Genomic DNA, 12,187 nt, shown 5'->3' with positions numbered 1-12,187 from the left:
GTCTCAGGATTGGAATGGGAAGGAGTTGGATATCCCATCTCATGTTATAGGAAGGGTCTCAGGTTTGGTATTAGAAGCATTGAGATATCACATCTCATGCTATAGGAAGGGTCTCAGGATTGGAATGTGAAGGATTTGGATATTACATCTCATGCTAAAGGAAGGGTCTCAGGTTTGGTAGAAGCATTGAGATATCACGTCTCTTCTATCGGAAGGGTCTCAGGATTGGATTGGGAAGGAGTTGGATATCCCTTCTCATGCTATAGGAAGGGTCTCAGGATTTGAATGGCAAGGAGTTGGATATCACATCTCATGCCATAGGAAGGGTCTCAGGTTTGGTATAAGCATTGAGATATCACATCTCTGCTATCGGAAGGGTCTCAGGATTGGATTGGGAAGGAGTTGGATATCCCTTCTCATGCTATAGGAAGTGTCTCAGGTTGGAATGGGAAGGAGTTGGATATCACATCTCATGTTATAGGAAGGGTCTCAGGATTGGAATGGGAAGGATTTGGATATCACATCTCTTGCTATAGGAAGGGTCTCAGGATTGGAATGGGTAGGAGTTGGATATTACTTTCTTGCTATAGGAAGGGTCTCATGTTTGGAATGGGAAGGATTTGGATATCACATATTCTATAGTTAGTGTCTCAGGTTTGGAACGGGAAGGAGTTGGATATCACATCTCATGTTATAGGAAGGGTCTCAGGTTTGGTATAAGCATTGAGATATCACATCTCTGCTATCGGAAGCGGCTCAGGATTGGAATGGGAAGGAGTTGGATATCCCATCTCATGTTATAGTAAGAGTCTCTGGTTTGGTATTAGAATCATTGAGATATCACATCGCATGCTGTAGGAAGGGTCTAAGGATTGGAATGGGATGGACTTGGATATCACATCTCATGCTATAGGAAGGGTCTCAGATTTGGTATAAGCATTGAGATATCACATTTCATGCTAAAGGAAGGGTCTCAGGATTGTAGGCTCTCAGGTTTGGTATAAGCATTGAGATATCACATCTCATGCTATAGGAAGGGTCTCAGGATTGGAATGGGAAGGATTTGGATATCACATCTCATGCTATAGGAAGGGTCTCAGATTTGGTATAAGCATTGAGATATCACATCTCATGCTAAAGGAAGGGTCTCAGGATTGGAATGGGAAGGAGTTGTATATGACATCTCAGGCCATAGGAAGGTTCTCAGGTTTGGTATAAGCATTGAGATATCACATCTCTGCTATCGGAAGGGTCTCAGGATTGGAATGGGAAGGAGTTGGATATCCCATCTCATGTTATAGGAAGGGTCTCAGGTTTGGTATTAGAAGCATAGAGATATCACATCTCATGCTATAGGAAGGGTCTCAGGATTTGAATGGCAAGGAGTTGGATATCACATCTCATGCCATAGGAAGGGTCTCAGGTTTGGTATAAGCATTGAGATATCACATCTCTGCTATCGGAAGGGTCTCAGGATTGGATTGGGAAGGAGTTGGATATCCCTTCTCATGCTATAGGAAGTGTCTCAGGTTGGAATGGGAAGGAGTTGGATATCACATCTCATGTTATAGGAAGGGTCTCAGGATTGGAATGGGAAGGATTTGGATATCACATCTCTTGCTATAGGAAGGGTCTCAGGATTGGAATGGGTAGGAGTTGGATATTACTTTCTTGCTATAGGAAGGGTCTCATGTTTGGAATGGGAAGGAGTTGGATATCACATATGCTATAGTTAGTGTCTCAGGTTTGGAATGGGATGGACTTGGATATCACATCTCATGCTATAGGAAGGGTCTCAGATTTGGTATAAGCATTGAGATATCACATCTCATGCTAAAGGAAGGGTCTCAGGATTGGAATGGGAAGGAGTTGTATATGACATCTCAGGCCATAGGAAGGTTCTCAGGTTTGGTATAAGCATTGAGATATCACATCTCTGCTATCGGAAGGGTCTCAGGATTGGAATGGGAAGGAGTTGGATATCCCATCTCATGTTATAGGAAGGGTCTCAGGTTTGGTATTAGAAGCATTGAGATATCACATCTCATGCTATAGGAAGGGTCTCAGGATTGGAATGTGAAGGATTTGGATATTACATCTCATGCTAAAGGAAGGGTCTCAGGTTTGGTAGAAGCATTGAGATATCACGTCTCTTCTATAGGAAGGGTCTCAGGATTTGAATGGCAAGGAGTTGGATATCACATCTCATGCCATAGGAAGGGTCTCAGGTTTGGTATAAGCATTGAGATATCACATCTCTGCTATCGGAAGGGTCTCAGGATTGGATTGGGAAGGAGTTGGATATCCCTTCTCATGCTATAGGAAGTGTCTCAGGTTGGAATGGGAAGGAGTTGGATATCACATCTCATGTTATAGGAAGGGTCTCAGGATTGGAATGGGAAGGATTTGGATATCACATCTCTTGCTATAGGAAGGGTCTCAGGATTGGAATGGGTAGGAGTTGGATATTACTTTCTTGCTATAGGAAGGGTCTCATGTTTGGAATGGGAAGGATTTGGATATCACATATTCTATAGTTAGTGTCTCAGGTTTGGAACGGGAAGGAGTTGGATATCACATCTCATGTTATAGGAAGGGTCTCAGGTTTGGTATAAGCATTGAGATATCACATCTCTGTTATCGGAAGCGGCTCAGGATTGGAATGGGAAGGAGTTGGATATCCCATCTCATGTTATAGTAAGAGTCTCTGGTTTGGTATTAGAATCATTGAGATATCACATTGCATGCTGTAGGAAGGGTCTAAGGATTGGAATGGGATGGACTTGGATATCACATCTCATGCTATAGGAAGGGTCTCAGATTTGGTATAAGCATTGAGATATCACATTTCATGCTAAAGGAAGGGTCTCAGGATTGTAGGCTCTCAGGTTTGGTATAAGCATTGAGATATCACATCTCATGCTATAGGAAGGGTCTCAGGATTGGAATGGGAAGGATTTGGATATCACATCTCATGCTATAGGAAGGGTCTCAGATTTGGTATAAGCATTGAGATATCACATCTCATGCTAAAGGAAGGGTCTCAGGATTGGAATGGGAAGGAGTTGTATATGACATATCAGGCCATAGGAAGGGTCTCAGGTTTGGTATAAGCATTGAGATATCACATCTCTGCTATCGGAAGGGTCTCAGGATTGGAATGGGAAGGAGTTGGATATCCCATCTCATGTTATAGGAAGGGTCTCAGGTTTGGTATTAGAAGTATAGAGATATCACATCTCATGCTATAGGAAGGGTCTCAGGATTGGAATGGGAAGGACTTGGATGTCACATCTCATGCTATAGGGAGGGTCTCAAGTTTGATATTAGAAGCATTGAGATAACAAATCTCATGATATCGGAAGGGTCTCAGGATTGGAATGGGAAGGAGTTGGATACCACATCTCATGATAAAGGAAGGGTCTAAGGTTTGGAAGGGGAAGGATTTGGATATCACATCTCATGTTATAGGACGGGTCTCAGGTTTGGTATTAGAAGCATTGAGATATCAAGTCTCATGGTATAAGAAGGGTCTCAGAATTGGAATGGGAAGGAGTTGGATATCCCATCTCATGTTATAGGAAGGGTCTCAGGTTTGGTATAAGCATTGAGATATCACATCTCATGCTATAGGAAGGGTCTCAGGATTTGAATGGCAAGGAGTTGGATATCACATCTCATGCCATAGGAAGGGTCTCAGGTTTGGTATAAGCATTGAGATATCACATCTCTGCTATCGGAAGGGTCTCAGGATTGGATTGGGAAGGAGTTGGATATCCCTTCTCATGCTATAGGAAGTGTCTCAGGTTGGAATGGGAAGGAGTTGGATATCACATCTCATGTTATAGGAAGGGTCTCAGGATTGGAATGGGAAGGATTTGGATATCACATCTCTTGCTATAGGAAGGGTCTCAGGATTGGAATGGGTAGGAGTTGGATATTACTTTCTTGCTATAGGAAGGGTCTCATGTTTGGAATGGGAAGGAGTTGGATATCACATATGCTATAGTTAGTGTCTCAGGTTTGGAACGGGAAGGAGTTGGATATCACATCTCATGTTATAGGAAGGGTCTCAGGTTTGGTATAAGCATTGAGATATCACATCTCTGCTATCAGAAGCGGCTCAGGATTGGAATGGGAAGGAGTTGGATATCCCATCTCATGTTATAGGAAGAGTCTCTGGTTTGGTATTAGAATCATTGAGATATCACATCGCATGCTGTAGGAAGGGTCTAAGGATTGGAATGGGATGGACTTGGATATCACATCTCATGCTATAGGTAGGCTCTCAGGTTTGGTATAAGCATTGAGATATCACATCTCCTGCTATAGGAAGGGTCTCAGGATTGGAATGGGAAGGAATTGGATATCACATCTCATGCTATAGGAAGGGTCTCAGATTTGGTATAAGCATTGAGATATCACATCTCATGCTAAAGGAAGGGTCTCAGGATTGGAATGGGAAGGAGTTGTATATGACATCTCAGGCCATAGGAAGGTTCTCAGGTTTGGTATAAGCATTGAGATATCACATCTCTGCTATCGGAAGGGTCTCAGGATTGGAATGGGAAGGAGTTGGATATCCCATCTCATGTTATAGGAAGGGTCTCAGGTTTGGTATTAGAAGCATAGAGATATCACATCTCATGCTATAGGAAGGGTCTCAGGATTTGAATGGCAAGGAGTTGGATATCACATCTCATGCCATAGGAAGGGTCTCAGGTTTGGTATAAGCATTGAGATATCACATCTCTGCTATCGGAAGGGTCTCAGGATTGGATTGGGAAGGAGTTGGATATCCCTTCTCATGCTATAGGAAGTGTCTCAGGTTGGAATGGGAAGGAGTTGGATATCACATCTCATGTTATAGGAAGGGTCTCAGGATTGGAATGGGAAGGATTTGGATATCACATCTCTTGCTATAGGAAGGGTCTCAGGATTGGAATGGGTAGGAGTTGGATATTACTTTCTTGCTATAGGAAGGGTCTCATGTTTGGAATGGGAAGGAGTTGGATATCACATATGCTATAGTTAGTGTCTCAGGTTTGGAATGGGATGGACTTGGATATCACATCTCATGCTATAGGAAGGGTCTCAGATTTGGTATAAGCATTGAGATATCACATCTCATGCTAAAGGAAGGGTCTCAGGATTGGAATGGGAAGGAGTTGTATATGACATCTCAGGCCATAGGAAGGTTCTCAGGTTTGGTATAAGCATTGAGATATCACATCTCTGCTATCGGAAGGGTCTCAGGATTGGAATGGGAAGGAGTTGGATATCCCATCTCATGTTATAGGAAGGGTCTCAGGTTTGGTATTAGAAGCATTGAGATATCACATCTCATGCTATAGGAAGGGTCTCAGGATTGGAATGTGAAGGATTTGGATATTACATCTCATGCTAAAGGAAGGGTCTCAGGTTTGGTAGAAGCATTGAGATATCACGTCTCTTCTATCGGAAGGGTCTCAGGATTGGATTGGGAAGGAGTTGGATATCCCTTCTCATGCTATAGGAAGGGTCTCAGGATTTGAATGGCAAGGAGTTGGATATCACATCTCATGCCATAGGAAGGGTCTCAGGTTTGGTATAAGCATTGAGATATCACATCTCTGCTATCGGAAGGGTCTCAGGATTGGATTGGGAAGGAGTTGGATATCCCTTCTCATGCTATAGGAAGTGTCTCAGGTTGGAATGGGAAGGAGTTGGATATCACATCTCATGTTATAGGAAGGGTCTCAGGATTGGAATGGGAAGGATTTGGATATCACATCTCTTGCTATAGGAAGGGTCTCAGGATTGGAATGGGTAGGAGTTGGATATTACTTTCTTGCTATAGGATGGGTCTCATGTTTGGAATGGGAAGGATTTGGATATCACATATTCTATAGTTAGTGTCTCAGGTTTGGAACGGGAAGGAGTTGGATATCACATCTCATGTTATAGGAAGGGTCTCAGGTTTGGTATAAGCATTGAGATATCACATCTCTGCTATCGGAAGCGGCTCAGGATTGGAATGGGAAGGAGTTGGATATCCCATCTCATGTTATAGTAAGAGTCTCTGGTTTGGTATTAGAATCATTGAGATATCACATCGCATGCTGTAGGAAGGGTCTAAGGATTGGAATGGGATGGACTTGGATATCACATCTCATGCTATAGGAAGGGTCTCAGATTTGGTATAAGCATTGAGATATCACATTTCATGCTAAAGGAAGGGTCTCAGGATTGTAGGCTCTCAGGTTTGGTATAAGCATTGAGATATCACATCTCATGCTATAGGAAGGGTCTCAGGATTGGAATGGGAAGGATTTGGATATCACATCTCATGCTATAGGAAGGGTCTCAGATTTGGTATAAGCATTGAGATATCACATCTCATGCTAAAGGAAGGGTCTCAGGATTGGAATGGGAAGGAGTTGTATATGACATATCAGGCCATAGGAAGGGTCTCAGGTTTGGTATAAGCATTGAGATATCACATCTCTGCTATCGGAAGGGTCTCAGGATTGGAATGGGAAGGAGTTGGATATCCCATCTCATGTTATAGGAAGGGTCTCAGGTTTGGTATTAGAAGTATAGAGATATCACATCTCATGCTATAGGAAGGGTCTCAGGATTGGAATGGGAAGGACTTGGATGTCACATCTCATGCTATAGGGAGGGTCTCAAGTTTGATATTAGAAGCATTGAGATAACAAATCTCATGATATCGGAAGGGTCTCAGGATTGGAATGGGAAGGAGTTGGATACCACATCTCATGATAAAGGAAGGGTCTAAGGTTTGGAAGGGGAAGGATTTGGATATCACATCTCATGTTATAGGACGGGTCTCAGGTTTGGTATTAGAAGCATTGAGATATCAAGTCTCATGGTATAAGAAGGGTCTCAGAATTGGAATGGGAAGGAGTTGGATATCCCATCTCATGTTATAGGAAGGGTCTCAGGTTTGGTATAAGCATTGAGATATCACATCTCATGCTATAGGAAGGGTCTCAGGATTTGAATGGCAAGGAGTTGGATATCACATCTCATGCCATAGGAAGGGTCTCAGGTTTGGTATAAGCATTGAGATATCACATCTCTGCTATCGGAAGGGTCTCAGGATTGGATTGGGAAGGAGTTGGATATCCCTTCTCATGCTATAGGAAGTGTCTCAGGTTGGAATGGGAAGGAGTTGGATATCACATCTCATGTTATAGGAAGGGTCTCAGGATTGGAATGGGAAGGATTTGGATATCACATCTCTTGCTATAGGAAGGGTCTCAGGATTGGAATGGGTAGGAGTTGGATATTACTTTCTTGCTATAGGAAGGGTCTCATGTTTGGAATGGGAAGGAGTTGGATATCACATATGCTATAGTTAGTGTCTCAGGTTTGGAACGGGAAGGAGTTGGATATCACATCTCATGTTATAGGAAGGGTCTCAGGTTTGGTATAAGCATTGAGATATCACATCTCTGCTATCAGAAGCGGCTCAGGATTGGAATGGGAAGGAGTTGGATATCCCATCTCATGTTATAGGAAGAGTCTCTGGTTTGGTATTAGAATCATTGAGATATCACATCGCATGCTGTAGGAAGGGTCTAAGGATTGGAATGGGATGGACTTGGATATCACATCTCATGCTATAGGTAGGCTCTCAGGTTTGGTATAAGCATTGAGATATCACATCTCCTGCTATAGGAAGGGTCTCAGGATTGGAATGGGAAGGAATTGGATATCACATCTCATGCTATAGGAAGGGTCTCAGATTTGGTATAAGCATTGAGATATCACATCGCATGCTGTAGGAAGGGTCTAAGGATTGGAATGGGATGGACTTGGATATCACATCTCATGCTATAGGTAGGCTCTCAGGTTTGGTATAAGCATTGCGATATCACATCTCTGCTATCGGAAGGGTCTCAGGATTGGAATGGGAAGGAGTTGGATATCCCATCTCATGTTATAGGAAGGGTCTCAGGTTTGGTATTAGAAGCATAGAGATATCACATCTCATGCTATAGGAAGGGTCTCAGGATTTGAATGGCAAGGAGTTGGATATCACATCTCATGCCATAGGAAGGGTCTCAGGTTTGGTATAAGCATTGAGATATCACATCTCTGCTATCGGAAGGGTCTCAGGATTGGATTGGGAAGGAGTTGGATATCCCTTCTCATGCTATAGGAAGTGTCTCAGGTTGGAATGGGAAGGAGTTGGATATCACATCTCATGTTATAGGAAGGGTCTCAGGATTGGAATGGGAAGGATTTGGATATCACATCTCTTGCTATAGGAAGGGTCTCAGGATTGGAATGGGTAGGAGTTGGATATTACTTTCTTGCTATAGGAAGGGTCTCATGTTTGGAATGGGAAGGAGTTGGATATCACATATGCTATAGTTAGTGTCTCAGGTTTGGAATGGGATGGACTTGGATATCACATCTCATGCTATAGGAAGGGTCTCAGATTTGGTATAAGCATTGAGATATCACATCTCATGCTAAAGGAAGGGTCTCAGGATTGGAATGGGAAGGAGTTGTATATGACATCTCAGGCCATAGGAAGGTTCTCAGGTTTGGTATAAGCATTGAGATATCACATCTCTGCTATCGGAAGGGTCTCAGGATTGGAATGGGAAGGAGTTGGATATCCCATCTCATGTTATAGGAAGGGTCTCAGGTTTGGTATTAGAAGCATTGAGATATCACATCTCATGCTATAGGAAGGGTCTCAGGATTGGAATGTGAAGGATTTGGATATTACATCTCATGCTAAAGGAAGGGTCTCAGGTTTGGTAGAAGCATTGAGATATCACGTCTCTTCTATCGGAAGGGTCTCAGGATTGGATTGGGAAGGAGTTGGATATCCCTTCTCATGCTATAGGAAGGGTCTCAGGATTTGAATGGCAAGGAGTTGGATATCACATCTCATGCCATAGGAAGGGTCTCAGGTTTGGTATAAGCATTGAGATATCACATCTCTGCTATCGGAAGGGTCTCAGGATTGGATTGGGAAGGAGTTGGATATCCCTTCACATGCTATAGGAAGTGTCTCAGGTTGGAATGGGAAGGAGTTGGATATCACATCTCATGTTATAGGAAGGGTCTCAGGATTGGAATGGGAAGGATTTGGATATCACATCTCTTGCTATAGGAAGGGTCTCAGGATTGGAATGGGTAGGAGTTGGATATTACTTTCTTGCTATAGGAAGGGTCTCATGTTTGGAATGGGAAGGATTTGGATATCACATATTCTATAGTTAGTGTCTCAGGTTTGGAACGGGAAGGAGTTGGATATCACATCTCATGTTATAGGAAGGGTCTCAGGTTTGGTATAAGCATTGAGATATCACATCTCTGCTATCGGAAGCGGCTCAGGATTGGAATGGGAAGGAGTTGGATATCCCATCTCATGTTATAGTAAGAGTCTCTGGTTTGGTATTAGAATCATTGAGATATCACATCGCATGCTGTAGGAAGGGTCTAAGGATTGGAATGGGATGGACTTGGATATCACATCTCATGCTATAGGAAGGGTCTCAGATTTGGTATAAGCATTGAGATATCACATTTCATGCTAAAGGAAGGGTCTCAGGATTGTAGGCTCTCAGGTTTGGTATAAGCATTGAGATATCACATCTCATGCTATAGGAAGGGTCTCAGGATTGGAATGGGAAGGATTTGGATATCACATCTCATGCTATAGGAAGGGTCTCAGATTTGGTATAAGCATTGAGATATCACATCTCATGCTAAAGGAAGGGTCTCAGGATTGGAATGGGAAGGAGTTGTATATGACATCTCAGGCCATAGGAAGGGTCTCAGGTTTGGTATAAGCATTGAGATATCACATCTCTGCTATCGGAAGGGTCTCAGGATTGGAATGGGAAGGAGTTGGATATCCCATCTCATGTTATAGGAAGGGTCTCAGGTTTGGTATTAGAAGTATAGAGATATCACATCTCATGCTATAGGAAGGGTCTCAGGATTGGAATGGGAAGGACTTGGATGTCACATCTCATGCTATAGGGAGGGTCTCAAGTTTGATATTAGAAGCATTGAGATAACAAATCTCATGATATCGGAAGGGTCTCAGGATTGGAATGGGAAGGAGTTGGATACCACATCTCATGATAAAGGAAGGGTCTAAGGTTTGGAAGGGGAAGGATTTGGATATCACATCTCATGTTATAGGACGGGTCTCAGGTTTGGTATTAGAAGCATTGAGATATCAAGTCTCATGGTATAAGAAGGGTCTCAGAATTGGAATGGGAAGGAGTTGGATATCACACCTCAAGCTATAGGAAGGGTCTCAGGATTGGAATGGGAAGGAGTTTGATATCACATCTCATGCCATAGTATGGGTCTCAGGTTTGGTAGAAGCATTGGGACATCACATCTCATGCTATCGGAAGGGTATCAGTATTAGATTTGGAAGAAGTTGGATATCCCATCTCATGCTATAGGAAGGGTCTCAGGTTGGAATGGGAAGGAGTTGGATATCACATTTCATGTTATAGGAAGGGTCTCAGGATTGGAATGGGAAGGACTTGGATATCATATCTCATGCTATAGGACGGGTCTCAGGTTTGTTATTAGAATCATTGAGATATCATATTGCATGCTGTAGGAAGGGTCTAAGGTTTGGAAAGGGAAGGAGTTGGATATCACATTTCATGTTAGAGGAAGGATCTCAGGTTTGGTATTAGAAGCATTGAGATATCACATCTCATGCTATAGGAAGGGTCTCAGGATTGGAATGGGAAGTAGTTGGATATCACATCTCATGCTATAGGAAGGGTCTCAGGTTTGGTATAAGCATTGAGATATCACATCTCATGCTATAGGACGGGTCTCAGGATTGGATTGGGAAGTAGTTGGATATCCCTTCTCATGCCATAGGAAGGGTCTCAGGTTTGGTATAAGCATTGAGATATCACATCTCTGCTATCGGAAGGGTCTCAGGATTGGAATGGGAAGGAGTTGGATATTCCCATCTCATGTTATAGGAAGGGTCTCAGGTTTGGTATTAGAAGCATTGAGATATCACATCTCATGCTATAGGAAGGGTCTCAGGATTGGAATGGGAAGGACTTGGATATCACATCTCATGCTATAGGGAGGGTCTCAAGTTTGATATTAGAAGCTTTGAGATATCACATCTCATGATATCGGAAGGGTCTCAGGATTGGAATGGGAAGGAGTTGGATATCACATCTCATGATAAAGGAAGGGTCTAAGGTTTGGAAGGGGAAGGATTTGGATATCACATCTCATGTTATATTACGGGTCTCAGGTTTGGTATTAGAAGCATTGAGATATCAAGTCTCAGAGTATAGGAAGGGTCTCAGAATTGGAATGGGAAGGAGTTGGATATCACATCTCAAGCTATAGGAAGGGTCTCAGGATTGGAATGGGAAGGACTTGGATATCACATCTCATGCTATAGGAAGGCTCTCAGGTTTGGAAGGGGAAAGAGTTGGATATCACATTTCATGTTAGAGGTAGGATCTCAGGTTTGGTATTAGAGGCATTGAGATATCACATCTCATGCTATCGGAAGGATCTCAGGTTTGGTATTAGAAGCATTGAGATATCACATCTCATGCTATCAGAAGGGTCTCAGGAATGGAATGGGAAGGAGTTGGATATCACATCTCATGCTAAAGGGAGGGTCTCAGGTTTGGAAGGGGAAGGATTTGAATATCACATCTCATGTTATAGGAAGGATCTCAGGTTTGGTATTAGAACCATTGAGATATCACATCTCATGCTATCGGAAGGATCTCAGGTTTGGTATTAGAAGCATTGAGATATCACATCTCATGCTATCAGAAGGGTCTCAGGATTGGAATGGGAAGGAGTTGGATATCACATCTCATGCTAAAGGGAGGGTCTCAGGTTTGGAAGGGGAAGGATTTGGATATCACATCTCATGTTATCGGAAGGATCTCACGTTTGGTATTAGAAGTATTGAGATATCATATCTCATGCTATAGGAAGGGTCTCAGGATTGGAATGGGAAGGACTTAGATATCACATATCATGCTATAGGGAGGGTCTCAGTTTTGATATTAGAAGCATTGAGATATCACATCTCATGCTATCGGAAGTGTCTCAGGATTGGAATGGGAAGGAGCTGGATATCACATCTCATGCTAAAGGAAGGGTCTCAGGTTTGGAACGGGAAGGATTTGGATAT

This window comes from Ambystoma mexicanum, chromosome 1q, assembly GCF_040938575.1.
Source record: "Ambystoma mexicanum isolate Mex_15411 chromosome 1q, UKY_AmexF1_1, whole genome shotgun sequence".
Lineage (NCBI taxonomy): Eukaryota > Metazoa > Chordata > Amphibia > Caudata > Ambystomatidae > Ambystoma > Ambystoma mexicanum.
The sequence above is the reverse complement of the archived record's forward strand: the minus strand, read 5'-3'. Positions refer to the sequence as shown.